Raw genomic sequence first — 6,000 nt, forward strand, 5'->3', positions numbered from 1 at the left:
AGATTATCTAACCTATTGTTCAAAAAAACAAAAATATTATCTAACTTACTTTATATACTCGTATAAATTAAAATATGTATTTTAACTTTTAAAGGGCGGTGTGCAAAAAGATCAATGAACCATCTCATGTGCACCAAAAACTCATTCCGTTAGGGGTTTCTAGAATGCTTGGCCGACCCAGTTTTCTTTGACCCGACTCATTTTATTACTAGATTCATTTTGTGCCCCCCCCCCCCCCCCGTAGCAAAAATTTTTGGATCCGCCACTGATGACGACTATGGGGCTGCATGGTTCTACGCGACAAATGAAATAATAGTGTCGACACTCACCACCTAACGGAGCTACACGGTCTTATATGACATGGAATGTATAACTAACGTATAACGAGTGTGAATGAAATGGTGAAGGTTTTCTGGCGAGTAATATGGTAAGTTTATGCATGCCGGACCATACCGGAATAGGGTTATATACATTCTCATAGTAAGAAGGGGTCATTTGAGCATATCCAGGTAGATACTATGTTTACATATGGATCTCTGCGTCGTTACATTTTATTTAGGAGTAGGAATAAGCGTAATCAGACCTGCTTTTTACATATCTCTCGTTATTTGGGACCTCCTTCACCTCTTTGGACTTCTATTTTTTCCAAGTGAAATCCCCTAGTATTTGAAAGAGTGAAAAAGTGCTTTCGTTGTTATGGAAGAAGAAGCCTTCGTATCTTAATGCACGTATTTAATTTATTCAGGTAGATACTATGTTTACATATGGATCTCTGTCCAGGTAGATACTATGTTTACATATGGATCTCTGCGTCGTTACATTTTATTTAGGAGTAGGAATAAGCGTAATCAGACCTGCTTTTTACATATCTCTCGTTATTTGGGACCTCCTTCACCTCTTTGGACTTCTATTTTTTCCAAGTGAAATCCCCTAGTATTTGAAAGTGTGAAAAAGTGCTTTCGTTGTTATGGAAGAAGAAGCCTTCGTATCTTAATGCACGTATTTAATTTATTCAGGTAGATACTATGTTTACATATGGATCTCTGTCCAGGTAGATACTATGTTTACATATGGATCTCTGCGTCGTTACATTTTATTTAGGAGTAGGAATAAGCGTAATCAAACCTGCTTTTTACATATCTCTCGTTATTTGGGACCTCCTTCACCTCTTTGGACTTCTATTTTTTCCAAGTGAAATCCCCTAGTATTTGAAAGAGTGAAAAAGTGCTTTCGTTGTTATGGAAGAAGAAGCCTTCGTATCTTAATGCACGTATTTAATTTATTCGGAGCTGTTAGAGCGGGATCCACTTTTTGGGGAATATGAGTCGAAGCAATAACAAGAATATTTCTTGTTTCATAATCCCTGGAGAGAAGGTTCACTAATAGGCCTAGGGAGAAGTCATTTGACTTATTCACATCCACATCATGAATGTTTGGAATCCATATTATGCAAGGAAACATTGCTTTTGCTAATTCGAAATGAAGGGTGATATTAAGTAGGTCTTCATCTTCAGGCATCATATTCATAGTTAGCGCATTCATGCTAGTTAGCAATTCCGGCTCCATATCAAGGATATCGTCACTAGCATCAATATCGTCAAAACCTTGAAACTTTTTATCCAGGAACTTGTTCAGAAATACCGTAATGAAAGGAAGATAGGAGTGTGTCTACCGATTTCACCATAGCGGCTTGCTCGAACTCATAATAGCCTATTTATATTCAATCTTCGAGATTGAACAAGTGAATTCAGCCGAATCAGTTTTTTTAGTAAAGATTCAATTAGTAAAGATTCAAATTGATAAAAAAATGAGTTCTTTGAATCGAGAAATAGGTTTGATTGTCCATCTTTTTGATATATTGGATATCTATATAAGGCACTATCCGGATGATTCAAATCGAAGCAATTGGATGTCCAGTTCGGACCTATATGACATGACCTACGGTGACGGTGTTTTCTGCAACAAAGAACTCCTGCGATGGAATGGGACGGAATCCGATGACCAATATCTCTCCTTGATGATTCAAGGTAATGGTTAGGGGGTGTTCCGTTGGTAAGGAGATGGAGGTTGTGATGGTTGCTACATAAGTAGCTAAGTCCGCAAATAACTAAGGTGTCATTTGTTTTTTAAAAGGTAAAATGTTTGCAATCTGCAGACCTTTGTAGAAGAATAGGTGGATCAAAGGTCTGCAGTCTGTAATATAAGGTTGTTTGTTTTTTAACTTCCGCAGAAAGCTAAAATAAACTAAAATTTAAATAAATCGGTTTTTTTTAACTTAGAAAAGTATTTCAACATTTAAATTCAAATAATAGTTTTACAACACTGAAATAATATTTATTAATTAGTACCAATATGTGTGTGTTCAAGATTTTTGTGGATTTATTGCTGAGCCCGAATCTACTAGCTTTACTATTGACGAATTGTTTGTGGATTCTCCTCCAATTGGAGATTATGATTTCCAATTAGCAACAATTAATTTGAAAAGCCACATTCAAATATCCCTAATTCATATGTAGATGAAATATTAAATATTGGATGAAAAATTAAATACTAGTGGCGGCGACAACAGAGGAGAGCAACAGTGACAGTGGAAGAGGAGTAGTGGTGGCTAAGGTTGAGAGTCTTGTGAAGGAGAAAGAACGATGGTTTCTTTTATGAGGTTAGAAGATGTTAGAAGAAGTAAAAAAAACGGTTGGATCTGCATCAAGAAGAGTCTGTACATATGTTTTTGATAAAACGTCTGCGAGAAAAAAATTTGCAGAAGCTCATGTCTGTGCGTGGTATTTGTGGCGCAGAAAGAGTTATCACAAAGCTTTTCTCAAAAAACAAACACCACCTAAGTTTTTGTGTCACATAATAGTCTCATTAGCAAAAAACCTAATTGGATCACTCTCTGTTAAAAAGAAAAGTCACTACGTACAACTGAATTCATAGAAAATTTGTTGGGAAATCCAGTTTCTAACAGTTTTCCAACAAAAAGTTACGTTGGAAAAACATATGATTGAAAATCGTTTTCAACCATTTTTCAACATTTTTTCTTACAAAATTGCTACAAAAACATGTGGTTGTAAAGTTCCTACAAAAACTATTTTACTTAACATAATGTTTATTAGATAATATTGTACGAAAGTTTGCGTTTATTATTTTTGTTAGAACTACTTGTTGTAGGAAATTTTGGTGGGAAAGTGACTTTTCTAGTAGTAAGTTCGGTGTAGAAAAATATGTTGAATCATTGTACATTTCTCAAGTTAGACATAGTACCGATCAATAGGTCAAATTTAGACTTATTAAAGTCCAATATTAACAAATACTCTCTTTGTCCATTTACAAGTGTCATAGTTTGAAAAATATAAAATTTAAGAAAATTTGAATGATTGCATTTTTTGTTTAACAAATGACTATAATACCCTTGATATATATAAAAGGACAAAATTTAAGAAAGTTTGAATGATTGCATTTGTGTAAGGGTAAACTTGGAAATTAGTTAATAAATGTTGACAATAAACATATGTAATGGGACAAATTAAAAAGGAAATGTGAACACTTTCAAAAAGATGAAGAAAATAGATTATATATTTATACTTTATATATTCATATAAAGCCAATATCATCTTGAAAAAAATTATTCTTTTTTCAAACCTCAAAACACACCTATTTTTGTTCTCTTCATTATCTTTACAGGCTGGTTTGAATACTATGAAAGCGATTGAAGCTCTAATCTTGAAATTAACTCACCCACATATATATGCATCAACCACTAATTATTTATCATGACCTTTTTTAACAAGTGAAGATATAACGAAAACAAAACAAACTCCATTTACTACATTAATACCCCACAACATGAATTTGGAATCACGTTTCAAAACTCATTGGTATACTTAAAATAATCCGGAGTATCATTTTTTAAAGGTTAATAAATATTTTAAATGTATATATAATATATATTCTCGAAAAATTCAAAATAAGATGATCGTATGGGAGACCCAGTGTAGATGTAAGGCTGAGGGGTGCGGAGCGCGAGAAAGGGCGCAAGAGGCGAGACGGTCGCGCCCCGGGGCGCGAGGACCACACCACCGAGGCGCGAGAGGGGCGTGAAAGGGGCGCGAGCGCGGAAAAAGAGGCAGGCGCCAGGGGGTTCGCGGGACAGGTTGAGCGTGAGGGGCATGGGGAATGGTGAAAAAGAGCCGTTTGAAAGTATAAATGAGCCGTTGGCTCTTAATTTTTAAAAAAAAAAAAAATTTTCTACTCCTATATATTACCCATTTTATACAACACTTTAACACAACTTCAAAAAACATCAAACTTACCCATTTCTTTATACAACACTTCCTATATATTACCCATTTCTTTCAAACTTTTTTAAAAAAACCTTTACAAAATCCTATATAATACCCCTAAATCAACCCATTTTTACCATATCAAACACAACTTCAATCTCCAAACAACCCATCGTCCCATTTTTTTTTTTAAAAATAATGTCGTCGTACTCGTCTGATTCCGACTCCTCCGAAGAGGATGATTTGCTTCTTCATGTAGGGGGAGTTTTGACCGCAGCCGTGGTAAATCTCTTGCAAAATCAAGCCCATCAACCCCGACTCCCGAGGGTTAGAGCACCACCTCGTGATCGTGATCGATCGGGTGCTAACGATACTTTGATGAGGCATTATTTTAGCCCTCAACCGGTATACGCGGAGTCGGATTTTCGAACTCGTTTTCGAATGAGCAGGCAATTGTTCACGCGTATAGCGAGTGATTTAGAGTCACGGTATCCCTTTTTCCAACAAAGGGAGGATGCTAGGGGTCTTCCCGGTTTTACCCCTCTTCAAAAATGCACGGCTGCTATTCGTCAACTAGCGTACGGCATCTCGTCGGACGCTTTGGATGAGTATTTACAGATGTCGAAAAGGGTTGCACGTGAATCCCTTCATTTTTTCTGCCAAGGTAAAAAACATTAATTTTACTTTTTATTAAATATTTATTACATTTTTTAATATATATTGTACGTAGGAGTCATATCGACTTACGCTCGGAGATATCTGCGTAAACCTACAACGTATGACATCCAACGCATATATGAGGTGCACGCAGAAAAACATGGTTTTCCTGGGATGCTAGGTAGCATCGATTGTACGCATGTTGGATGGGCTATGTGTCCAACGGCCTGGCGAGGTCAGTTCCACCGTGGTGATCATGAAGGGCCGACCCTCATACTTGAGGCGGCGGTGTCACAGGATCTTTGGTTTTGGCATGCTTTTTTGGTGTTGCTGGGTCAAATAACGACCTTAATGTTATCGATCAGTCACATTTGATCAACGACCTTATCGACGGGGTTGAACCACCTCAATCTTTTGTTGCAAATGAAGAACTCTTCAAGTACGGGTACTATCTGGTCGATGGTATTTACAACGAATGGGCTGTGTTAGTTCAAGCTTTTACAGATCCAGTCGCCGACAAACGGAAGTATTTTACGAAGATGCAAGAGTCTGCTAGAAAAGATATTGAAAGAGCTTTTGGAGCTATAAAAAAACAATATTATGTTCTGGCGAACCCGATACGTTATTGGACTCGGGAGAGGATAATGGACGTCGTCTACACGTGTCTTATCCTACACAACATGACGTTAGAAGACGAGGGCAAAGCTATATGCCAAAACTACCAAGGTGACATTCCGCCACAACCGTCCACAATCAGTGATCAACAAAAACTTCATAACATAGCAAATATCAAGAGCCGTGAGATACACGGGGATCTTCGACATGAGTTGGTTGAACATTTGTGGGCGAGGCGACCAGAGGATCTTGTATTAGATTAGTTTTATTATTAAATATTATTGTTTGTTTAATTTTTAGTATGTTTTTTTTATTATATGAATTTTCAAAAAAATGTGTGTTTTTTTAAATAATTTTTGCGTTTTTTTAATAATACGTTTTTTTACTACATTTAAAAAATAATAAAAAAAAAACCGCTCGCGCCCCCTCTCGCGCCCCTCCACACCAT

The sequence above is a fragment of the Bidens hawaiensis genome, unplaced genomic scaffold (genome assembly GCF_021521415.1).
Source record: "Bidens hawaiensis isolate Kalapana, Puna unplaced genomic scaffold, B.hawaiensis_p1.1 tig00000458_1, whole genome shotgun sequence".
Classification (NCBI taxonomy): Eukaryota; Viridiplantae; Streptophyta; class Magnoliopsida; order Asterales; family Asteraceae; genus Bidens; species Bidens hawaiensis.